Below are 27,115 nucleotides of genomic sequence, written 5' to 3' on the forward strand. Positions count from 1 at the left end.
ATTACTAAAAGTTCAAAGCTAGCTTTAGTTTAGCACATAGGTGTTAAAGGTTTCAAGTGGTATATTGCTATTATAAATGGAAGCAACCTGAGCAAGCAACCTTTTTAATTCAAGAAGACACATTAAGCAATAAAATGATTGGTCTTTAAAATTATATTGTGTCTATATAAATTGAAAATATTTTAATCTTAGCTTTTCTTTTGCAAATAAAGTTTTGGCACTCAGAGAGGAACAACATGTTTGAACTATAGATGCAGCACAGTTTTTAATCTCATTTGTTTCCTCAGTTGTGCACCTTGAAAATGTTATTGACATGCATAACCAAACCCTGCATTGCTTTGTAATTTGTCTGACCACTTTGAGTTTCTGTTTCCTGTGTGCACACAGCATTGCCATGTACATTTTTTTTTATCAACCAACAAGTATTTATTTAATATTTACCACATAGTCATCAGTGTGCTAGGCACTGTGAAATGAATGAAATTGCTTGGCACAAATTCTTACTGGGCCTGGACAAATAGAATACTGGTTATTTTCAAGGTAAATTATACCCTTCTCTGTTTTTCTTCTGCATATTGAAACCACCCCCCCCTTTTAATTCCTTCCCCTCCCCCAATTATAGAAGAATATCATTAAAATCTCTAATTGTATTTCTTAATCTCTTTTTACACTCTCTGTGCTGGGTGTATCCATCTCAATCATTTTGTCTTGAAATCTTCAAGTGGGAAATAGTTTTAGTCCTGAACTTATAAATGGCTCTCAAATTTGGGAGGGTGGGGGTAGGAAGCAGGCATAGGAGAAAAGATCAGCGACTGCATAAATAAACTAATATGGGCTAAACTTGGTAGCTAAATCATCACCTGCCTTTGCTAGGAGGTAGAATTGGGCTTTGGGAATACTATTTAATTCTGTTTATTTTGTTAGTCTGTGGGTGTCCTGTCACCTGAAATAAATTTCAGAAGTAAATATTACTGTGTGTTGCTTTTTTGAATCATGGCAATGGACTCTAACTGAAAACAAAACAAAACAACAAAAAAAGTGCCTGTGGGTGGCTGAATTTCATGTGCCACAGCAAGCAGAATCAAGTTGCTGCTTGCCTCCTCTGCAGTGATGAGTTGTTACTAGAGTAAGGAAATACTCTAAAAGGAAAAAATAATAATTTTTTCCCCCTGGTGTTGGTATTTTAAAATGTTTTCTATAATTTTCTGTTGGGTGTGATAGTTTTTGTTCTTCTTCAAAGAAAGCTATGTTTCTCTGCTCCACTGTAGAAGTGCTTTAAGCTTGATGTGTGTAAAATACAGTTAGAGCAGATATAGAATATTATATAACCCCCAAGGAGGTGCTAAGAAAACTAAATTCACATTTTGGGAAGGATGGTGGAAGAAAAGTAAAACTTTCCATTTAGGGTTTTATGGTTGAGGACCTAACATTGCAGCTGGCTGCTCTAAAGAATCAGTGATGGGGATCTACACATTATAACTTTGTCTCCTTTCATAGTGCCTTCTTTGCTTTTGGCATTGGCATCCACAGAATTCCTGTTCTTCCTTTGACTATGGCCTCTTAGATCTTCAAATTGCATGGGTCCCTTGCTCTTTGTCAGATGAATGCTACCTGTAGGCATCCTGATTGAATTTCATCTTCATCATCTGTTAGGAAATAGTTAGATAGATGAAGAATCTGACTAAGGAAATTGGAAATAGAATTGAAGCTTGTCTCATCCTGCTCCGAACCTACTAAGTAGATACCAAATTCAGTTGTGGGGCTGAAATTGCCTGGTGTGTCTCATACCTCTCATCCTTAAACAATCTACTATTTATATTGATAACCTAGTTTCATTCTACTATAATTCAAAGTTTAAAACTATAAATAGTGATCTCAAATCCTTAACTAGAGAGAACATTTTTCTCTAGCTGAAATGATAGTTTCTGTCCAAAGCACTCTAATGGCCAGAATGGGTTTCAGATGATGGGAGTGAGAGTGGGATACTCAGCACTAACTCCTGCCCCAACTGGTCCTGAAGGCCTTATCGTTGATCACTGGAGTTATTTTCTTTCTCCCTTCCTTCCTTCCTTCCTTCCTTCCCCACATCCATGGCATGCAGAAGTTTCCTAACCAGGGCTCAAACCTGAGCCCCAGCTGTAACTAGAACTCTGACACTGCCGAATTTTTGACCTTCTGAGCCATCAGGGAACTCCCTGGAGTGAGTGAGTGAGTGAGTGAGTTTGTTTGTTTGTTTGTTTGTTGTTTGTTTGTTTGTTTCTTTCTTTCTTTCTTTCTTTCTTTCTTTCTTTCTTTCTTTCTTTCTTTCTTCTTTCTCTCTCTCTCTTCCTTCCTTCCTTTCTTTCTTTTTATCTTTTTTTAGGGCCATACCCACAGCATATGGAAGTTCCCAGGTGACAGGTCAAATTGGAGATGCAGCTACTGGCCTATACCACAGCCAAAGCAATGCCAGATCTCAGCTGAGTCTGCGACCTACACCACAGCTCATAGCAATGCCAGATCCTTAACCCACTGAGTGAGGCCAGGGAATGAACCCGTGTCCTCATGGATACTAGTTGGGTTTGTTACTGAACCACAATGAGAATTCCCTTGGAGTTATTTTCATATCTCCACGGCAGCTTGTTAATTGTGCTACAATTGTTTCCTTGACTCTGGAGTAAGGTAAAGGTGGTGAGATGATTCCAGATTTTGATTCATGAACTTGGACTTGAGAGTGGCTTGGTTTGGAGTTCGTCTTGGTAGCAACATTGACATAAATAATCACTCCATTGTGTTATCAGGTAGGAGGATACATTCTCTTAGAGAAAGGCAATTTTAATGTAACATCACTTTGGTTAGGTTGTCAGTCATTGTCCCTAGGGAAAAAAATCAGATTGCATGATCAGTTGGGAGTATAATTTTTTTTTTATTTCAGGTTTGGTTTTTTTTGGGGGGGGGGTTCATCTGTGGTATATATGGAAGCCCCCAGACTAGGGGTCAAATCAGAGGTGCAACCGCCAGTCTATGCCAAGCTATAGCAATGCCAGATCCAAGCCTACAACCTACACTGCAGCTCATGGCAACACCAGATCCTTAACCCACTAAGCAGGGTCAGGGATCAAACCCGTATCCTCATGGAAACTGGTCGGGTTCATTCCACTGAGCCACCATGGGAACTCCAGGGAGAATTTAAAAAAAAGAGATATTTTTTAAAGGATATAAGCAGGGTTTGGGAGGAAAAAAAATCTAGGGATAACAAAGCATCATAGGGCTAATGATGAGAGAGACATTGCTTCTCCTGGGCATCAAGGGGCAAGGGCGTGGGAGCAGGAATGCCTGTAGGAGAGTTGTAGCCAAATAGAGAGACCAGGGGCTTTTTGTGTGGCCTTTGGTAATGGGATATTTCCAGGAAGAGAAAGTCATGGGCAGGTAGGTATGGAAATAAATACTCTGCCCTCCAATTTTATGCTGCTTTCATTGGTTGATCCCAATCAGAAGCCAAAAGGGGAAAAGGAGTCCAGTGATGAAGTATATCTTGGTCAGCCTCCTGCAGCATGTAAGAAAGTGTAGAAGATGGTGTGTGCACTTGAAAGGACATGCAAAACATATTTAGCTTCACTGGTGACCACAGAGGCAGCATGGGAGGGACAGAAGTAGTACTAGAACCATTATTATGGAAGAAAGTAACACTAGACAAGATTGGGTGTTTATATATGAACTCTAAACTATGTTTACAACTTACCTGAAAATCTAAATCATGTCAAAGTACGAACTATGAATATCCCTGAGAGCAGACTGCCTTCATACATTCTATAATTTCTTGGCTGGTAAGGGACATTTTCTAGCTATTTTCTCATAAAATATCATCAAAGTCGTATTTGGAAGAGCTGGGTGAACAAATATAATGTCAGTGGATATTAAACCAGGAGACTGTCTACAGATGATTTAGAAAAGGAAAAAAAGAAAAAGAAGAGAAAGGAAAACGAAGTGATCTTCCTGCTAGCTTCTGTGCTGGCAGCCCAGCTCTTCACTGTTTCCTTCCTTCCTTGATGATGCTGATAAAAGAGAAGAACAAGTGGTTGGAGGGGGTGGGGCGATGGAGGGAAATAAGACTTTCTCACTAGGCAAGAAGGACAAGACATTGGCAAGCAGCTGTGCTGATAAGTCTTTTTGAAACATGTTTTAAAAGGAGAATCAAATCATGATTGAATCACAGTCATGTGTGGTCTTAATTTATGCAAGAGTGATATTCATAATATTTAGTACCATTGTTGCCTGGCACAATGTAAATGCTCAATATGTTCTTTCTTGAACAGCAAGTATTCCTAACATTTGATAAATGTATTTTTTTAGCCCATACTAAATACTGGGGCTACAATGGTGTACAAGACCAAAATGATTTCTGCCCTTAAGGAGATTAAATGTTGCTGAGGCAAGTCAGACCAAAAAAGAAAAAAAGGAATAAATTACGGGAGTCTAGCTATGGCAAAGCAGGTTAAGGATCTGGTATTGCCACAGCTGTGGCATAGATTGGAGCTGCAGCTTGGATTTGACCCCTAGCTTCCTGGGAATGTCCATATACCTCGGGTACAGCCTAAAAGAAAAACAAGAAAACAAATTTTAAATTGTTTGCTTACGAACAAGGAAAAATGCCAAGATGGAGGACAACACCCACTAGGGAAATTTACTTGATATCTCTGAGAACTAGTCCTTTCATTTGTAGATTGTATACTAGTATACAATACTAGTGAGGGTTTAAAAGTACCAAGTTAGATACAATTGAGGTACTTTGTTTATCTTAAAAACTCATTAAGCTACAAGAAATGAAAGATAAAAGGGTTACTAAAGATTTTTTTCTTTGGACACATCTACAACTTTGTTTCAGTTAGCAAAAGAAATCATTGGTAAATTGACAAAACTTTTCTTAACTTAGGTTTATAAAGTAATATTTCACGAGTTACAGTAGCAACACATTGCAGATTTTAGTGACATCAAATATTGAGCTTTATGGTTGTGGGGAGGGGACCCCCATTTTGACAGTCTTGCATAGTCCCAGGAAAAGAACTCCAGGCTTCCAAATATAACAGATCAGCTATTGGGGGTGGAGGGTTGAGGCTTTCAAATATAATAGATCAGCTATTGGGGGTGGAGGGGTTAGGTTGAGAAGGTTGAAGGTGGGGGGAGGGAGGGGAATTCAGAGTAGGTGGTGAGAGTATCCACAAAAGGATACCAGCTTTAAAACAAAGAGAAAGGAGTTCCTGTCGTGGCGCAGTGGTTAACGAATACCGAATAGGAACCATGAGGTTGCGGGTTCGATCCCTGCCCTTGCTCAGTGGGTTAACGATCCGGTGTTGCCGTGAGCTGTGGTATAGGTTGCAGATGTGGCTCGGATCCCGTGTTGCTGTGGCTCTGGTGTAGGCCGGGGGCTACGGCTCCGATTCAACCCCTAGCATGGGAACCTCCATATGCCACAGGAGCAACCCAAGAAATGGCAAAAAGACAAAAAAAGTGCTTTCTTATATATATATATATATATAACATATATATTTACACACTCATTGGAAGACGATAATCTCAGAATATAGGATGGTCATATAAAATTTAGTAATTTAGACTTAAGATTCAACATATGGTCCTTATTTTCCTCATTATGTCATAAGCTGGCAAAAACTTTCAAAGATGTGTGCTCATCCATGAGTGTTTATTCACACGCTCAAAGCACACATGGGGCTTCTGGTGTGCATACCCAGAAATTGTAATACAGCCCTTTGCCCAAGGATGATGAGTTTGATTTCAGGGTTGAGTTCTCACCAAGTCAGCTCACACACAGTCACATCATTCATTTATCATTGGAACACGTACATTTCCAGTGATTCAAGACTCATGTCCATTTTGTAATTTCTAGGAATGATCCCAAACAGAGAATCAGAGTGAACAGAAGCCAAGTAGGGTGAATGGGATTAAAGAAAAATTCATTCAGGCTACCAAAAAAAAAAAAAAAAGTGTTGAATACTCCCTCGCTTAGAAAAGAACATATGCCTCCTGTTTTGAATCCTTATGCTCAACTGATAATATGTTTGTGTTTTGATAGTCTTATATTCATACTGTGTTTTGAGGTCTGCGTTCTTCACTATATAGCTCTCCGTGTGTTGACTAGAATATATTCTCAATAAGTAAAAAGAGCCAAATAAGAATCATTAATTAGGAGTTCCTGTTGTGGCAAGGCAGAAACAAATCCAACTGAGAACTATGAGGTTTCGGGTTTGATTCCTGGCCTTGCTCACTGGGTTAAGGATGTGGCATTGCCGTGAGCTGTGGTATACGTTGCAGATGCAGCTTGGATCTGGCATGGCTGTGGCGGTGGCCGGTAGCAGCAGCTCCGATTAGACCCCTAGCTTGGGAACCTCCATATGCCACAGGTGCAACCCCCAAAAGACCAAAAAAAAAAAAAAAAAAGGAAGGAAAAAAAAACACTAGTATCTTAATTCAAGCTGTAATTAATTTAATAACGGAAGGCCTTTCATTGTTCAAAATGTATCATAAAAATGATTATAAGTATTAGAAGACAAGATTTACCCACCATAGTGGTCTACTCAAGAAAAGGAAGATCACATTGTCATTCTTTAACCTGTCTTGATGCTTCATAGCTTCATAGTTCATTTTCAACTAAAAACAGGACTTTTCTGCATGTGAATTTTTTTGGGAGGGCGGGGGCACACCTGCTTCATATGGATGTTCCCAGGCTAGGGGTAGAATTGAAGGTGCAGCTGCTGGCCTACACCATAGCCACAGCAATGCCAGATCTGAGCCATGTCAGAGACCTGTACCACAGCTCAGGGCAACACTGGATCCTTAACCCCCTGAGTCAGGCCAGGAATCAAACCCGAATCCTCATGGATACTAGTCAGGTTCCTTTTTGCTGAGCCACAATGGGAACTCCTGCATGTAAGAAATTTTAAGGGAATTGATGCTGCAGTTTTATTATCCATTTTTAAAATTTAGGCGTTCCCCATTGTGGCTTAGCAGGTTAAGAACCTGACGTACAGTCCCTGTGGATGCAGGTTCGACCATTGGCCTCACTCAGTGGGTTAAGGATCTAGCATTGCTGCATGCTTCAGCTTAGGTCACAGATGTGGCTCAGATCTGGCATTGCTGTGGCTGTGGTGTAGGCCTACAGCTGCAGCTCTCATTCAACCCCTAGGTTGGGAACTTCCACATACTGCAGGTATGGCCATAAAAAGAATGGAACAAAACAAAACAAAACGAAAAAACAAACACAATTTAATGACATATGAATTTGTTTAAAGCTTAGTTTCTTTTCCTAGTTCCAGGGAGCCAGATGTTAAACAATAAACTTATTTCAGGAACTTTGTTATTTTCAATAACTAAAATATTTTAAGCATCATTTTGTGCATTTAAGTTTACATTATACTAAATTACACTATACATTCATAGGCTCATAAGATGGTTACGGAGTTAAGAGAATTATTTAACATATGGACATTGCTTAGGACAGCTTGACATATAGTAATTTCTCAATTAGTGATATTATTATTATACCTAAAGGTATAATTTGTTACTAAAAATACTAAGTGAACTTTTCAGAAAATGTATTTTCTTGTCAATATATTCACTTGCCTTATTTGAAAAATGTGAACCTATTTTCTGAAACCCTTTTCTTTCCTTTTGCAAATGTCACTTTTGCTTTTTGTAATAATATCAGAAATACTTAAACTTTGAAAATATTAAATTGCTCTCTTCCCCCTTTTATATTTCTGTCTTAGAGAATCAATAATTCTGTAATATAGACTAGAATATCATCAATATGAAAAATAATCTCACAGTTGACTGTTAATTTGAATTATAAAACTCAAAGCTGCAAAGAAGGTGGTGGACTAGAATGAATACATTTGAAACAGGATGCAAGTGGAGTTACCATCATGGCTCAGTGGTTAATGAACCCGACTAGCATCCATGAGGACGTGGGTTCAATCCCTGGCCTCGCTCAGTGGGTTAAGGATCTGGCTTGCCGTGAGCTGTGGTGTAACTCTCAGATGAGGCTCTGATCCTGCATTGCTATGGCTCTGGCATAGGCCGGCAGCTACAACTCTGATTCAACCCCTAGCCTGGGAACCTCCATATGCCTCCAGTGTGGCCCTTAAAAAAAAAGAAAGAAAGAAAGAAACAGGATACAAGTAATAGTGCTGTTTGCAAGTTATGTGCCTTAAGCATGATTTCTTCCACATCAGAATCACATAAGCAAGATCTCATTAACTTATCACATTATTTATCTTAAATATCCAAAGGTATTTTTTCCTTAGAAAGAAACATTTTTACTTAACATCTTGTGTATTAATTCTACTTTAGAAAAGGGAAAAGAATCTAATGACTCTGTATTCCACTTCTTGAAATTAGCTTAATATTATTTATTTAATATTTATTTTTATTCTTTTCTTTTTTGGCCACACCCACAACATATGGAAGTTCCTGGGCCCAGGGATCAAACCTGAACTGCAGTTGTGACCTGTGGCACAAGGGAACGTCCTCTACATAGTGTCTTAATGTAATATCTTGTGTCTACAACTCAATCAGTGTCAGGGTTTTTTGTTTTGTTTTTTAGGGCCACACCCGTGACATATGGAGATTCCCAGGCTAGGTGTTTAATTAGAGCTACAGCTGCTGGCCTACGCTACAGCCACAGCAACGCCAGACCTGAAGCTCGTCTATGACCTGCACCACAGCTCACAGCAATGCCAGTTCCTTCACCCACTGAGCGAGGCTAGGCATCAAACCTGTAACCCCATGGTTCCTAGTCAGATTAGTTTCCACTGCACCGTGACAGGAACTCCAATGTCAGTTTAATGAATGAATTAATGCATTTCATGGCTTAACTTTAGTCAGTTAGGTTTGAACTGTAGAAATTATTATAGTGACCTTCTGGGTGTGTCACAAAAACTGTACTTTCTGAAATCATCAGGCCATTCTTGAACAGTATTGGTAAGGAATTGCTATGGAAATCAGGATGTATGTCTAATATGTTTATTTTAATTTGATTACTTGTTCTCTAAATTTAGTTTGAAAAAAATCAAACCTACAGGAAAGCTGAAAGAATAATACACTATGCATCAATACTCTTTTTAAATATATATTTCTTTGTTGGACCATGTGACATTTTACCTGTAAATTCTTCAGCAGGCCTCTCCTTATCTATAGTACAACGATCACACTGAAGAGAATTAACGGTTTAGTCTAATCTAATAGAAGATATTGTCCATTTAAAAATCTTTTCAGGAGTTCCTGTTGTGGCTCAGTGATTAAAGAATCCAAATAGGAACCATGAGGTTGCAGGTTCGATCCCTGGCCTTGCTCAGTGGATTAAGGATCTGGCGTTGCCTTGAGTTGTGGTGTTGGTCGCAGGCAGGGCTCAGATCTGGCATTGCTGTGGCTCAGTCGTAGGCTGGAAGCCGTAGCTCTGATTAGAATCCTAGCCTGTGAACCTCCATATGCCGTGGGTGCAGCCCTAGAAAAGACAAAAAAAAAAACCAAAAAAAAACCAAAAAACTTTTCAGAACTAGTATGTAGTGATGTAAAGCAGATCAGTCATTACTTTGGTGGGGGCAAACAGCAGGAGAGAGGGACTACCAAGAGGCATGAGGAAACTTTGGGGGATGAAATTATCTCAATTGTGGGGTGGCTTCATTGTGTATACACATATTACAACTTATTGAATTTTATATTATTAATATGTACAGTTTATAGTATGCCAATTAAGCTTCAATAAAGCTATTATTAAAACTAAAAAAATAAAATAAAAATCTTTTCAGGAGTGCCTGCTATGGTGCAGTGGATTAGTAATCTGGCTCACCTTTGGTGTTGCTAGTTTGATCCCTGGCCCAGCATAGTGGATTAAGGAAGGATCTGGCTGCAGCTATGGTGTAGGTTGCAGTTCCTGCTTGGATTTGACCCCTGGCCCAGGTATTTCCATGCCGCCTCGGTTTTGGCCAGGAAGAAACCCAAAAAACTTTTCAATTATTCCCTCCTTCAGCACACCCTCTTCCCAATCCTTTTGAGCTGTTTTCCTCCTGATCTAGGGTCTAGACTTGAGAACATGCCTTGGATTTCGTTGTTCTGTGTCTTTGGTCTCCTTTTATCTGGGGACCCCACCATTGTGTGTGTGTGTGTGTGTGTTCTTTTTTGATTGGTGATTTCGAACACAACTTCTTTTTCATTATGTTTTTATAAAGTGTTTTGAGTTGAAAAGTGATCTGGGTAAATGACAGTGTCAGATTTCAGGTAGGTCGTCCAATCTACCCTTGGCTGTTGTGGTCTTTGTTGGAGATTGTCCAGTGCTTCCTGGGTTGAATCCTAAATTCCTAATTACAGGAGACTAGGAGATTGAAATAAAAAAAGTAATTGGCTAAGCTCAGAGATTAAATTGATCTGGTGCATCTATACCAGGTGCAGGGAATAGAAGAGAAAGAGATGCCTTCATTATTGGTTCACTGAAATACAGAAATGAGAAAAATGAAGTAGGGATACTTATAGAGACATGAGGAAGAACTTTAAAAAGTGTTATTCTTGGCTTGAAGTAAGGGTATTGATGAACCTTATAAAAATCTGAATGTTATTTTCTGATTAAAATAAATAGAAGCTATTTCAAAGTGTTGATTTTTGTCACTTTACCCATGGAATCTAATTTATGCCCTCACTTAATGGACAGTATAAAATAGCTACACTGCAGGTTAGAACATTTCATCAGAAATTCAATCCAGCTGTCCAGGGTTTATTTAAAGCCTCTGATATTTGATCACTTCATTAAAACAAGTTAGGACCATTAGAAAGCTGAGTTACCTGGGCCACATTTGCTGAGATAAACTATTCATTATGACATACAATAGTTATTACATAAGGGACAGGTTAACTTCTGCTCAGTATAATTTCTAGTGAAAAATTTTCTGTGAACATTAATTTATTTGCTGCCAATGGTCAGAAAAAAAGAATCTAAACAGCATGTTTTTGAGTCTGAAAACTCATTCCTTGGTCAAGGAGTGTAATATGGTCAACTCTGAAATTAGAAAGCATCTTTCCACTCTAATTCTTTCTGATAGACTTCACTAAAATACAGAAAATTTTTGGATATAATTTCAAACAATAGAAAAGCTGTAAGAGTAAAATGAGGTATTGTCATACACCCTCCCACCCAATTTACGTGTTAACATTTTATCTTATTTGTTTTATCGCTCTCCACATAACGCACATTTTCCCCTTGCATTTTTTGAGAGCAATTTCAGACATGAGGTCTCTTTATCCCTACATACTGAATTGTGTATTTCCTACAAACATGGACCTCTTCATAGATAACTAAAGTACAATGATCAAAATCAGGAAATTAACATGGATACAATACTATCATTATCTAATCTACTGATCAGAATGAACCAGTTGTCCTTAATAATGTATTGTTTATCAGAAGATAATGACAGATCATGAATTGCATTCAGTTTTTAGTCTTATCAATCTGATGTTTTCAAAGAGTACAGGTCAGGTAGAATGTCCCTTAATTTGGGTTTATTTGATGTTTGCTGATGATTAGATTCAGGTTATGCATTTTTAATAGAACGTCAGGGAAGTGAGTTTGTGGGGTTTTCGTCTGTGAATCATCTGGAACCATGCAGTGTCAATTTGTTTGATTACTTTGATCCTAACATTGATCACTTGGTTAAGGTGGCATCTGCCAGGTTTCTCCTGAGTTATGCTTTTTCCTTTTGTAATTAATATCTCTTGTGGAGATACTTTAAGACTTATTCTGTCTTCTGTTACTTCTCATTGGTTTTTATTCCAATGGATCTTGTTTGATATAATTATGATGGATTCCATTTTAACCTAAACATTTTATTTGTTTTTTGTTTTGTCTTTTTGCTATTTCTTGGCCCGCTCCCGCGGCATATGGAGGTTCCCAGGCTAGGGGTCTAATCGGAGCTGTAGTCTCCGGTCTACGCCAGAGCCACAGCAACTCGGGATCCGAGCTTCGTCTGCGACCTGCACCACAGCTCATGGCAATGCTAGATCGTTAACCCACTGAGCAAGGGCAGGGACCGAACCCGCAACCTCATGGTTCCTAGTCGGATTCGTTAACCACTGCGCCACGACGGGAACTCCTATTTGGTATTTTGTTACCTTTAAGGCATCTTGACTTTCCTTTGGGCATAGAAACAGCACATAATTTAAGTTTGGAAGATAAAATGAATGACAGTTTTAAGTAATAATGAAAAATGCTTATGATTCTATTTAATGGCTTACAATACATTGTAGCCAAATGGTTAATTTTGGTTGAGAAAGTTGGACAGGTCACTGTATGATAAAAATGTGGGTATAGTAAGTATCTGTGATGTTGAAAAAAATGCAGCTATGAGGATGAGGCTAACTTGGCATAGAATTCCAAGAGAATGTGACTTAGACTTCATTCCTTCTTTATCTCAACCTTTCCACCCTTAATCTTCCACACCACCCTCTCTTCCCAAGAACGCAACACAAGAGAAAGAAGCCTAACTCAGAACAACTCAATGGAGACAAAGAAAAACAGAAGACACCTAGTCAATCAGTAACTGAGAATCTGCAGATTCTCAGTCTTGGAAAAAGAAGCATTAAAGACAAGGAAAAAGATTTGTTGATGAACCAGATAGGAAACAATTTACATTAAACATCTCTCAGGGTGTATATAAGCAACAAAACTCACAAAATTAGCTCTAGGTGAAGTTTATAGATGATCAGAATAGCAGGAAAGGATTTACCTTCGTGGCTCAGTGGTTAATAAATCCAACTAGGAACCATGAGGTTGCGGGTTCGATCTCTGCCCTTGCTCAGTGGGTTAACCATCTGGTGTTGCCGTGAGCTGTGGTGTAGGTCACAGACGCGGCTTGGATCCCGCATTGCTGTGGCTCTGGCATAGGCCGGTGGCTACAGCTCCAATTCAATCCTTAGCCTGAGAACCTCCATATGCCGTGGGAGCGGCCGAAGAAATGGCAAAAAGACAAAAAGACAAAATATATATATATATGTATATGTATATATATATACATATATATATATATATGTATATATATATATATATCAGGAAGGGAAACCACAATCCTATGTACAATTAATGATCTGAGACAAACACCAGAGTGTAGTCAAGACTTTGTTGCGGAAGAAAAAGCAAACATCAGGATTATTTAAAAGGAAATCCCAGAGTTCCCACTGTGGCACAATGGGATTGGCAGTGTCACTGCAGCTCCAGGACGCAGGTTCAATTCCCCACTCGGTACAGTGGGTTGAGGGATCCCACATTGCTGCAACTGTGGTTTGAATCTGATCCCTGGCCTGGGAGTTCCATGTGCCACCAGGTGCCAAAAATAAATAAATAAATAAATAAAATGAAACCCAACAAACTCATTTAAAAATTGTTTTAAATTACAAACAAAGAATAATCTTCGAGTTCCCACTGTGGCACAACGGGAGCATCGGCACCTCTGCTGCACCAGGATGCAGATTGAATCCGTAGCCTGGCACAGTGGGTATAAAAAAGAAAAATTCTTAAAAGAAATTCAAACAGAATTGTACGAAGAAAAGGAAAAAAGTTCCCCTTTATACCCATTGTCTCTCATCCTCCTTTCTCTCATATCTGAGAGGTATATCCTCTTAGTAGTTTTGTGTGTATTCTTCCAGATAAAGTTTGTATACTTACAAGTGTATCTATAGTTACTATGTCATGTGTATATACAGTTGCATCATCTCATTCTTTTTAAATAATGGCCTTATTTTAATTTTATTTTTTATTTTTTAATTTTTTTTCCTATTTAGGGCTGCACCTGTGGCATATGGGAGTTCCCAGGCTAAGAGTTGAATCTGAGCTGTAGGTTCAGGCCTATACAGCAGCAACAGCAACGCCAGATCTGAGCCATAATTGTGACCTATGCCACAACTTATCGTAATGCTGATCCTTAACCCACTGAGCGAGGCTAGTAATTGAACCCAAATCCTCACAGAGACATTGGGCTCTAAACCTGCAGAGCCATAATGGGAACTCCACTTTCTGTGTCTTTGGATTTGCTTATTCTCGATATTTCGTAGAAAGAGAGTCATAGTACAGAGTACTTTGTAATTGGTTTCAGGTTTTTAGGGCATATAGAGGTATATAGAGTTTCCCACGCTAGGGGTCTAATTGGGGCTGTAGCTGCTGGCCTATGCCAGAGCCACAGCAACTCCAAATCCGAGCCTCATCTGCGTTGTACACCACAGCTCATGGCAATGCCAGATCCTTAACCCAGCGGTAGAACCCTCGACCTCATGCTTGCTAGTTGGATTCGTTTCCGCTTCGCCACAACAGGAACTCCTGTATTTGGTTTTTTTCATTTAGCATAATGTTTTCAAGGTTCCATGCTGTAGCATGTGTAGCATGTATCCGTATTTCCTTCCTTCCTGGATATTACTCCATTACATGTACATAGCACCTTTTCCTTACCTAGTCACCAAGTGATGGCCATTTCTGTTTTCCACTTTTTGGCTCTTATGAATAAGGCTGCTATGGTCTTTCATGTACACATTTCTGTGTGGTCATATGTTTTCATTTCTCTTGGGTACACACCTAGGAGTGGCCCTGCTGGGCTTTACGTTAAGTCTATGTTTAACTCTTAGAGGAACTGCCAGTGTATGAGAGATCCAGTTTCTCTACATTTTGGCCAACACTTGTTAAAGTCTAACTTTTTATTTTGGTCTTTCTGGTGGGTGGGCAAAGTGATATCTTAGATGGTTAATTGATAGTAAGCATCCCTTTATGTGCCTCTTGGCCATTTGTATATCTTTGGAGAAGTGCCTATTCATTTTTTTTTTGTCTTTTTGCTATTTCTTGGGCCGCTCCCGAGGCATATGAGGTTCCCAGGCTAGGGGTCCAATCGGAGCTGTAGCCACCGGCCTACGCCAGAGCCACAGCAATGTGGGATCCGAGCCGCATCTGCAACCTACACCACAGCTCACGGCAACGCCGGATGGTTAACCCGCTGAGCAAGGGCAGGGACCGAACCCGAAACCTCATGGTTCCTAGTCGGATTCGTTAACCACTGCGCCACGACGGGAACTCCGCCTATTCATTTTTCAGTTGGGTTATTTAATTTTTTATATTTGGTGTGATGTAGGGTCCCACTTCATTCTTTTCCACGTGGATTTGCCCGTGGATATTCCAACACCATTTGTTGAAAGTACTGTCCATTGAATGGTCTTGGAACTCAGCGTGTTATTTTTGAGTTTCATTCATGCTCTTGCATATATCAGTCATTCTTTCCTTTTTATTGTTAAGTTGTACTCTGTTGTGAGAATACTTTGTTTTCTCATTCTCTCATTGATGAACATGTGGATTGTTTCCAGTTTTGGCTATTATGAATAAATCTCCTATAAATATTCTTATACAGGGCTTTTCTTTGGTGTGGAGATATATTTTCATTTATCTTGGAACATAGGAATTGAATTGCTCATACGATAGGTGCATGTTTAATTTTTTAAGACTCTTGCAATGAAATCATGAGAATTTTACTTGTGTCACGTCTTCTCCAACATTTAGTTTGTCAATTTTTTCATTTAGTTCTTCTCATGTTCTTGTTAGTTGTTACCCATTAAATGGCTCTATAATAACTGCTTTAATTTACTTTTGAGTAATTTTCTATAAATTACCTAAAATAGCATTATCAAATTATAGTAACATTTTCAGGAAAACACTATTGTTCAGGGGAATTAATTGGGTCCTTTTTTCTTTTTTTTTTTTTCTTTTTAGGGCCACACTAGTGGCATGTGGAGGTTCCCAGGCTAGGCGTTCAATTGGAGCTACAGCTGCTGGCCTACGTCACAGCCATAGCAAGGCCAGATCTGAGCCACGTCTGTGACCTACACCACAGCTCATGGCAATGCCGGATCCTTAACCCACTGAGTGAGGTCAGGTATTGAACCCTATCTTCATGGTTCCTAGTCTGATTTATTTCTTCTGCGCCATGACAGGAACTCCAGCTCCTAATTTTCATCATTGTAATTGTTAAACATACTTGATGAACACACATTTTAAAAAATGTTGTGTAATCTATGAACATGTCACAACATTGAGTCTGCAATAACAGTATGAAGAGCATAAAGTTAAACATGAGGTGAGTTTTTTTTGTTTTGTTTTGTTTTTGTAATTCTAAAGGCTTGTGTTGAATTTTGGCAACTATGCAAAGGAAACAGAATTTACCTTGTAGCTTTGCCATTTATTTGCCATTAATCTTTAAAGAATAGATAGAACTTAGAGAAGAGGAATTGAAGTTCAGGATGTTTTATGATAGCATAAAAATCTAATGCTTGGTCTAAATAGAGTTCAAATTTCTAATTAAGGTAGATTAGATCTGATAATACTGACAGCATTTGCAAATAAACGTACCTAAATACCATCAGTGATGTTCATGATGACATGGAGTATGAAGGAGGTACCTGGAAGTTTAAAATAAAGGAAAGAACTTACTAAGTGGTCAGCTTCATGCACAAATAAGAAATAATTTTTAGGAGTTCCTGTCGTGGCGCAGTGGTTCACGAATCCGACTAGGAACCATGAGGTTGCGGGTTTGGTCCCTGCCCTTGCTTAGTGGGTTAATGATCCGGCGTTGCCGTGAGCTGTGGTGTAGGTTGCAGATGCGGCTCGGATCCCGCGTTGCTGTGGCTCTGGCGTAGGCCGGTGGCTACAGCTCCGATTCAACCCCTAGCCTGGGAACCTCCATATGCCGCGGGAGCGGCCCAAGAAATAGCAACAACAATAACAACAACAACAAAAGACCAAAAAAAAAAAAAAAAGAAAGAAATAATTTTTAAAATGGTCAGTCTGTAATAATTTGAAAAAAACATACATTATTATTTTTTTTTTCCTTTTTAGGGCCAAACCCACAGCATATGGATGTTCCCAGGCTAGGAGTCCAATTGGTGCTACAGCTGCCGGCCTGTACCACTGCCACTGTAACATCAGGTCTGATCTGCATCTGCAACCTACACCACAGCTAGATCCACCACAGCTACACCTGCCAGATCCTTAACCCACTGAGCATGGCTAGGGATCGAACCCAAAACCTCATGGTTCCTAGTCAGATTCATTTTCGCTGCACCACCAGGGGAACTCCTAATTTTTTTAACTATATAATGTTTTTTATTTTGTTTTTGGTCTTTTTGTCTTTAGGGCTGTACTCGCAGCATATGGAGGTTCCCAGTCTAGGGGTCCAATCAGAGCTGTAGCCACCGGCCTACGCCAGAGCCACAGCAACGCGGGATCCAAGCTGTGCCTGCAACCTACATCACAGTTCACAACAACGCAGGATCCTTAACCCACTGATCAAGGCCAGGGATTGAACCCGTAACCTCATGGTTCCTAGTCCTGATTCGTTAACCACTGAGCCACGACGGAACTCCTAAGCATATGATTTTGGAAAGACAAAAGAATACAATAAGCAAATATGAAAAAGTTGAGTTCAAATGGGACAGTCCTGGCAATCTATGAGAAAATAAATTGGTAATTTTTTCTGGAGAACAGTTTGGATAGTCTTGAGAGTGTGGGTGCCTATTCGGTCTAAAGAAAGAAAGGGCTTAAAAAATTTTTTGTTGTTGTTGTCCACACCTGCTGCATGTGGAAGTTCCCAGGTCAGTGATGGAACCTGCACCACAGCAACAAATTGAGCCACTGCAGTGACAATGCAGGATCCTTAACTCACTGTGCCATAAGGGAAATCCCAACTATTTTACTTTGTTTTCTTTTTTTTTTTAATAGCCATACCCATGGCATATGGAAATTCCTGGGACTGGGACTGAATCAAAGACACAGCTGGGACCTATGCCACAGCTGTGGCAACACCAAATCCTTAATCTACTGCACCAGACCTCCACAGTGACCTGAGCTGTGGCAGTCAGAATCTTAACCCACTGTGCCACAGCAGTAACTCCCAACAATGTATTTTTTTAATCAAAAAATTGGATATAGGCGTTCCCTTTGTGGCTTAGCAGTTAGTGAACCTGACTAGCATCCATGAGGACGTGGGTTCGAACCCTGGCCTCGCTCAGTGGGGTAAGGATCCGGTGTTGCCGTAAGCTGTGGTATAGATTGCAGATGTGGCTCAGATCCCATGTTGCTGTGGCTCTGGCTTAGGCTGGTGGCTACCGTTTCAATTGGACCCCTAGCCTGGGAACCTCCATGTGCTGTAGGTGTGGCCCTAAAAGACAAAAAGACCAAAAAAAAATGACGTATACAAAATGACATCTGGTTTCCATTTCATTTTTGTTTAAAAATACAGTGCATCAAATATAATATATTTATATACATAAAATGGAATCTGGTAGACTACATGCTAGTTTTTCCTGAAAAGATGATTTGGAGTCTTTCCCTCTGGTTTTCCTTACCCTTATCTGCTGGGTTTTGTTTGTTTTCCTTAATAAGAGTAAAATATAATGAAGTAAACTTGTAATTAAAATTTAAAAACACAAACCAGGGAGTTCCCATCGTGGCGCAGTGGTTAACGAATCCGACTAGGAACCATGAGGTTGCAGGTTCGGTCCCTGCCCTTGCTCAGTGGGTTAACGATCCGGCGTTGCCGTGAGCTGTGGTGTAGGTTGCAGACGCGGCTCGGATCCCGCGTTGCTATGGCTCTGGTGTAGGCTGGTGGCTACAGCTCCGATTCGACCCCTAGCCTGGGAACCTCCATATGCCGTGGGAGCAGCCCAAAGAAATAGCAAAAAGACCAAAAAATAAAAATAATAAATAAATAAATAAATAAATAAAAACACAAACCAGAGTTCTCTTATGGCACAGCAGGTTAAGGATCCAGCGAAGTCACTGCAGTGGTTTGGGTCAATCCTTGGCCTAAGAACTTCCACATTCCCACTGACGTGGCCAAACAAACCAACAAACTAAAACAGTAAAAACATAAGCCCTGACATTATGATTAAAAAGCAGAGTGGGGAGTTGCTGTCATGGCTCAGTGATTAACAAACCTGACTAGTATCTTGAGGACACAGGTTCAATCCCTGGCCTTGCTTGGTGGGTTAAGGATCTGGTGTTGCCGTGAGCCGTGGTACAGGTTGCAGGCACAGCTCAGATTCCGCATTGCTGTGGTTGTGGCGAAGGCTGGCAGCTCTGCTATGACCCCTGGCCTGGGAACACCAAATGCCATGGGTGCGGCCCTAGATAGATAGATAAATAAATAAATAAATAAATGGCAGAGTGATCAGCGCAGTAAACATTGTGAAAATCCTTCCCTCCATATAAAATTTCCAGTGAAGCCTTGAGAGGGGAAATGGATCTTTGCAAAAGGGAAGTGGGCTCCCTCCAGGCTATGATAGGTATATATTTTCTGACTTTTTATTTGGATATCTTTTTTCTTTTCTTTTTTTTTTCTTCAATTTTGGCCACCCTGTGGCATATGGAGTTCCCAGGGCAGGGATCAGATCCGAACTGCAGTTGTGACCTATGCCACAGCTGCAGGAAGCCAGATCCTTTAACCCATTGTGCAGGGCCAGGCACTGCATCTCCCGACACTGCAGAGGCACTGTCAATCCTGTTGTACCACATTGGGAACTCCTGGGTATCATTTTTAATTTATAAACATTTTGCAAAAATAGTGCAAAGAATTTCCTTATACCCTTTACCCAACATTCCCAAATGTTAACATCTTCCATAACCACGGTACCATGTTCAAAACTGGGCCATTAACCTTGACCCTTACTACTCTCCATTCTAAAGACCTATTTCAAATTTGGCCAATTTCCCCACTGATGTCCTTTTTCTCAGTGCAAGATTTTTTTTTTTAATTAATTATTTTCTTTTTGTTTAGGGCCGCACCTGCGGCATACAGAGTTTCCTAGGCTAGGAAATCTCCTGAATCAGAGCTGAAGCTGCCAACCTTACACCACAGCCACAGCAAGCCACATCCTTAACCCATCCTCAGTGTTTCAAAGTGTTTTATAACATTGAAGAATCCTGGTCAATTACTGAGTAGAATGTCCTGCAAGCTGGGTTTGTTAGATGCTCCCTCATGATTAAATCTAGGATATGCATTTTCGGCAAAAATCCACAGAAGCAATGTATCCTTCTCAGTGTATCTCATCAACCCTAAACTGCAAATATCCTGTTTTCCATCATATTTGTACCCACTAATTTTGGCATCCATAGATAATTCTTGCCTCCGATAATTATTAATTAATGTGGTACTTCCCAAGTAGTCATTTTCTATAACTACTATTCCTCTCCTTCTATTCATGGAAATTTCCCTCTAAGGAAGCACTGTCCCTCTTCTCATACTTATTTTCATTCAGTTATTTTTTACATCAGTATGGCTGTTTATTTTATTCTGTGGGCTATAATCCATCCCTGACAGATGAGTGATAGGTTAAGGAAGACTTGACATGTACGGGTTCCAAAGGATAAAAGTAGGAGTGTTGGGTGAGTGATGCCGTGAACTGTTAGGAGGTAGCTTCTCGTTACTTTGAGGACTTAAGCTAACGTTGATGGAGTGATTGCTTAATAGGGGTAATTCAGAGATAGTTCATGCCTGGCATCACTTAGATAGACTCCATGCCCTTGACAGTCTCTTCTAACCTTGAGATCCTCTCAGCAGCTTAAGCAGAAAACACAGATGGCCACTTCATAACTTACTTAGCCACTAAGCTTTCATGGTAAGGGTTTTATATCTGAGCATGTTTAGCCTCTAGTATATCTGTCCCATAATGAGTAAAACCCAGCCAGCACCCCAGGCAAAGGGCAAATGTATGGAACTTCAGTGTAAATAATCTAAAAATGCTGGACCTGACCAATTCCAGCAGTCTTTCTAGCTGGGTTCTCACTTCTTAGAACTAAACGTAATGTTGTGTACATTTAGCTCAAGATGTGTAAAGGAGATTATTGCATTTGCTGGTATAGTTGTATGTTCTAGTACCAAGTACACTGCCTTATGATTTGTTTGCCCCTTCCACTTAAAGTCCTTTTTCATCACTTCAGAATTTCAGCCTTGGATTTATTTCCCCCCCCCCAACATTTCTATATTTTTCAGGTTAATTCTATACTTGCCTTTTTTTTTTTTTTTCCTTTTGGCCATGACCACAGCACATGGAAGTTCCCAGGTCAGGGACTGAACCTGAGCCACAGCAGTGGCAATGCTGAGGCCTTAACCACTAGGCTAGCAGAGAACTCCTATGCCAGTCTTTATTTCCATGAAACAATATAATAGTTTTAACAAACATTTTTATTATTTTATGTTCATTTATTTCTTTTATATAGCAAAGGTATAAAACCTTATTTTTATTGAAACATTTAAAAATTTTATTTTTCAGAGTTCCCATTGTGGCTCATTGTTTAAGGACCTGAGGTAGTCTCCACGAGGATGTGGGTTCCATCCCTGGCCTTGCTCAGTGCGTTAAGGGCCTGGCATTGCCACAAGCTGCAGCGTACATCTCTGCAGCCTCACTCAGTGGGTTAAGTTCCTGTGGTTGTGGTGTAGGCCTGCAGCTGCAGCTCTGATTTGATCCCTAACCTGGGAACTTATAATATGCCGCAGATACAGTATTAAAAAGGAAAAAGAAAAAAACCCTATTTTAACTCAAGCCTCACTGAGGTACAAGTGACATATGACAGTATGTAAGTTTGGGGTGTACAATGTGATGATTTCATATACTATATGTTTTGAAATGATTACCACATTTTAATGTTCTTTTGGAATGTCACTGAAATTTTCTTCCCTTCTAGTAGCTTGTAGCATTAGTCTCATTTATCACTGGCTGAAAGTTTGCTCTTTCCTGTGTTTTTAAATTAACTGCTAGAGTTAAAAGGTCTGAGGTATTATTTGAATCTCTACCAGTCAAGTACTCCTCACTCCTGGCAAGGTTCCTTTATTTACCATATTTAATCCAGCTTTTCCTTTCTCTGATTGCTCTTCCCCATGCTGATTTGTTGGAATCAGTTTTGCAAGTAAAATACCAAGAGACCTTGTTGGAATTGCTTCATTATCAATGTCCAAATGTATAACATCTGCTGAGGTTTCTTCAGGCCTGGAGCCTTGTGTTCTCAAAACTCCCATTAGTTTTCATGGCTGTCATCTCATTTGTTAACAAGCATCAAAGTGGTTTAAGAACAGGCCACAAAAGTCTACCTGGCAGCTTTCCAGAGAGGTGCAGAATAGAGGTAATTTAGGGTCAGGTTGTAACTCTGAAATTCATAAAAGAGAGGTGTGAAAAATTCAGTGTTAACAAAAAGCCCTCAGTGTTCACACACTGGGAAACCATTTTCTGGTGCTGTTTTTGTTTATTTTTATTAAAAACCTTATACTAAGCTGTCAGCCTTGACGACCAAACTCAGTGTTTATTAAAATTCTGTGATTTCGTCCTTTATTGTATAACAGCAGTCTTTTGGGAACTGTGATATTCAGAACCATTCTGATTCATGATTTTATTCTTATCTTTTTCTTTATTGGATTTATATCCCAATAGTATTTAAGATGTTTCTGAGGAATTAAAAAGTAATGGGGTCCCACACTTGAATTTGTCTTTTTATAATTGTCAAAGAAATATTTAAGGAGTTCCCATACTGGCGCAGTGGTTAACGAATCTGACTAGGAACCATGAGGTTGCAGGTTCGATCCCTGGCCTTGCTCAGTGGGTTGGGGATCCGGTGTTGCTGTGAACTGTGGTGTAGGTCGCAGACGAGTGGCTACAGCTTTCTTTACCCATTACCCATTCATCAGTAGACAGACACTTATGTTGTTTCCTTACCTTGGCTATTGTGAATAATGCTCCTACTTCATTTGAGGTGCTTTTAGCGTTTTGATTTGTATTTTCTTGGTGATTAATGGTGAGTAGCACCTTTTCATGTACCTGCTGGTCATTTTTATGTCTTGAGAAAAAAGTACACTCAGGGAGTCCCCGTTATGGCTCAGCAGGTTACAATCTAAGTCGTATCTGTGAGGAGTCGGGTTCGACTCCTCCTGGCCCTGCTCAGTGGGTTAAGGATCCGGCGTTGCTGTGAGCTGTAGTGTAGGTCAAAGACGAGAGGCGTGGATCTGGCATTGCTGTGGCTGTGGTATAGGCCTGCAGCTGAAGCTCCAGTTGGACCTTTAGCTTGGGAACTTCCATATGCTGTGGGTATGGCCCCAAAAAGCCAAAAAAAAAAAAAAGAAAAACATACATTTAGGTCCTTAAATTTTGGGGTTTTTATTGTTGTTGTTGTTGTTGTTTTATTTTTTGGCTACATCCATGGCAAGTGGACATTTTTGGGCCTGGGATCAAACTCATGCCACAGCAGTACCCAGGGTCAAGGGACTGTCATCGCTGGATGCTTAACCCACTGAGCCACTAGGGAATTCCTTCGTCCTTAATTTTTCTTTATTATTAATGGGATAAACCATTCGTTTTCATGGAAAAAATTTTTTTCTTTTTCTTTTCTCCCCCCCCCCCTTTTTTTGTCTTTTGTCTTTTTTTTAGGGCTGTACTCTGAGCCTATGGAGGTTCCCTGGCTAGGGGTTGAATTGGAGCTGTAGCTGCCGGCCTATGCCACAGCCACAGCAATGCCAGATCCGGGCCGCATGTTCGACCTACACCACAGCTCAGGGCAACACCAGCCTTAACCCACTGAGCAGGGCCAGGGGGCCAGGAGGAGTCGAACCCAACTCCTCACAGATACTATCTGGATTCCTCACCTGCTGAGCCACCCGTAACCTCATGTTTCCTAGTAGGATTCGTTTCCACTGCCACAATGGAAACTCCAAGGAAAGTTTATTAATACTGAAGTTTGGTGGCTTTCTGAATTTTATTTTTTGTGTGTATGTATTTAGAATTTTTTTCAATCTTTATTATAAAAGAAACTGATGCTAGTTGAAAAAAATAATAAAATAGCAAAGTGCTGAAGGTTAAAATTTCCCTGTTTTCTTTGTACTCTCAGTCTCTTACTCCACAGTAATAACCACATGGCTAGGTTGTTGTATATTTTTTCAGATGCTTTATTTATTTATTTAATTTTACCTAATTTTTAAATTTTTGGCTTGCACCCATGATATGCAGAAGTTCCTGGGCCAGGGATGGAACCTGAGCCACAGCAGTGACAAGGCTGAATGCCCCAAATGTGAGGCTACGAGGGCACTCCCAAGTATTATTTATTTATTTATTTATTTACTGTCTGACTTACTGCTTTTTAGGGCTGCACCTCAGCATATGGAAGTTCCCAGGCTAGGGGTCGAATCAGAGCTACAACTGCCAGCCTACACCACAGCCACAGCAACACTAGATGTGAGCCATGTCATTGCATCTCAAAGCAATGCCAGATCCTTAACTTACAGATTCCTCTCCCCAACACTCTCCACATACACACACATACAAATGTGCCTTTTGCAATTTGTACAGACATATCATATCCTACTTTATTCATCTTTTTTTTTTTTTCTTGTTCAGGTCCCACCTACAGCATATATAAATTTCTGGGCTAGGGATTGAATTGGAGTTGCAGCTGCCGTCTTATGCCACAGCCACAGCAATGCTGGATACTTAACCAACTGAGAGAGGCCAGGGAACAAACCCAAATCCTCATGTATACTAGTTGGGTTTGTAACCTGCTGAGCCACAATGGGAAATTTCCAGTCCTATATTTTGAAATGTTTCTGCTATGATGCAATTTCAATTTCAACAAGCCTTCTGTACATATTCTCGTATATATTTTTTACTCTTTTTTTTAAGAATTTATTCTGTAGATCAATATCAAATATCAGTTGGGATGTGTAGGAGGGGATCTTTTTTTTTTTTTTTTTTTAATGGCTGACCCTTAGCATATGGAGGTTCTGGGTGAGGGATCAGATTTGAGCCGCAAGTATGGCAGCAACGCCAGATCCTTAATCCACTATGCTGTCTCAGCGCTCCCAAGATGCCACTGATCCCATTTTGCCACAGCGGGAATCCCTAGTCTTTTTCTTGATGAAAATATTAAAATATTTTTAAATTATTGCTTTTAAGGAGTTCCCTGGTGGCCTAGTGTTTAGGACTTGGCACTTTTACCACTGCAGCCCGGGTTCAGTTCCTGGTCCGGGAACTGAGATCCCATATCAAGCTGTTGCATGCCACTGACCAAAAAAAAAAAAAAAAAGCTTTACTTTTAATTAAGAGGGAAAGATAAAGAGAAACCCCATCATTGGGGTTCATAAATTATATATAGGAATTATATACAGGAATAAGTGGGAAGAAAGTACTCATGATGGGAGTTTGTCTTGGTGTGTTGTACCTCTTAGCTTCATGGCTCTGGCTGTAAGTGCTTCTTTTGGTTTTTCTTACTGACTTGCCCAGTATGAGTCCTGCATAAGAGAGGAGTTGGATGAGAAAAGATTAGAGCTCTGGTTAAGGGAAAAGGTGGGTAAGAAGGCTGATGTGAGGTCCTGGAGACAGTTTTGCAAAAGGCAAGAAATGACTAGAACAAGTGCATCTAAAATAACTTTTGCTGGAGTTCCCTTGAGAGCAGCGGGTTAAGGATCTGGCGTTGCTGAAGCTGTGGTGCAGGTTGCAACAGTGGCACGGTTTGATCCCTGGCCTGGGAACTTCCACATACAGCCATAATAATAATAATAATAATAATAATAATAATAATAATCATGTGTCTGGTTCCAAGAGCCACATTTCATAAAGAAACATTGGAAAAATTGACATTTAGAAAAGAGAGAAGGACTCTATTCTTCTACTCTAAAATAATATTTACAAATGCAGAGTGGAAAGTCTCCCCAGATTGAGCCACTGTAAAATATCTGTTTTGTCTTTATTTTGTTTATATGTTTATTCATATTTTAATTTGTTAAGAAAAACATCCAACTCTTCAAATGAAAATTCCAAGCATATTATAAGTTGAGCATAATGCAATGAACACCACTATCCTCTCTATTCAATAACTGTTCTTTTGTATGAATGTGAACTATCGGAGAGTAGGTATCTTTAAGGTTAAATATTGTAAGAACATTCTACACAATCATACTATTATTATAGTTTCCTGGAGTTCCCATTGTGGCTCAGTGGTAACGAACCCAACCAGTATCCATGAGGACTCAGATTCGATCCCTGGCCTGCTCAGTGGGTTAAGGATCTGGTGGTGTTGCCATGAGCTGTGGTGTAGGTCACAGAATCTTGGATCTGGTGTTGCTGCAGCTGTGACGTATGCCGGCAGCTACAGCTCCGATTGGACCCCAGCCCGGAAACTTCCATATGCTGAAGGTACGGCCCTAAAAAGACAAAACAGCAACAACAAAACCCCAAAACAATTTCCTCATATTATCTGGTAGCTAGCCTATACTTTGTTTTCCTACCAAAATAAAAACACACGTTTTTGAGCCTAGAGGACAAGCATCAACTTGTGTCCTCTGAGGTCTAAAGTCCAGGATGCGGAGACAACATTGCAAACAAATAAGTAAGAGCAGTCTACTTCTGTGATAGATAATCTGTGCAAATATAGTAAATTAGGGAGTGTTCAATATTATCTGAGCTAGGGTGGAGGATGTGAAATACTTGACTCTACCAGCTGGGGAATTGTTAAGAAATACCTGATTTCCCAGATCACCTTTCCTCTAGTTCTCTACAGGTGAATTGGTGTTTTGAAGGCAAAGTGGATGGGGGAGGGTTGAATGACCAAAGAGCTTTCTGTGTTGAAGTTGCTACTTGAGAAAAGACCAGGCTGCTTAAAATAGCCCAGAGGAAGCAAGGGTGGGGGTAGGGCTGGTGTGGGGAGACTTCTAAGAGACATTCTGTAAAATTCGGCCAAAGCTAGGAACCAGAGTCCTTGCTTGCTGGACTGAAAAATGTGAATTTTTCTCTGGGGATTCATGGTTCCCAGGTTCCCTACCAAGCTACTCTTTGCATCTTGATAGGGTTTTTTTAGCTTCAGACCTAAGGAAACCTTGCAGGGCATAGTTTAGAATCTGTGGTTTTCTAAACCCCCCTTGGGTGATGTTGATGTTTAGCCAGGTGCTCTGTGGAACACAGCCTAAAGCAATGAGATTTGCATTTTAAATGAATTCCATAAATAACTGCATTGTCTAATAACTTGAAATTTGGGTTGAACAACCCGAAACTGACTTGTAATTTTCTATTTTAA

The 27,115-nt window shown here is 40.0% G+C and overlaps 1 protein-coding gene across 2 annotated transcripts in view; it reads left to right on the forward strand.

Annotated features, from left to right (window-relative positions):
* The window catches only part of TET1 (tet methylcytosine dioxygenase 1), a 151,535-nt gene that overhangs the window by 49,883 nt on the left and 74,537 nt on the right, over positions 1 to 27,115 (forward strand). The window lies entirely within an intron of this gene.

Source organism: Phacochoerus africanus, chromosome 15 (assembly GCF_016906955.1).
Source record: "Phacochoerus africanus isolate WHEZ1 chromosome 15, ROS_Pafr_v1, whole genome shotgun sequence".
Classification (NCBI taxonomy): Eukaryota; Metazoa; Chordata; class Mammalia; order Artiodactyla; family Suidae; genus Phacochoerus; species Phacochoerus africanus.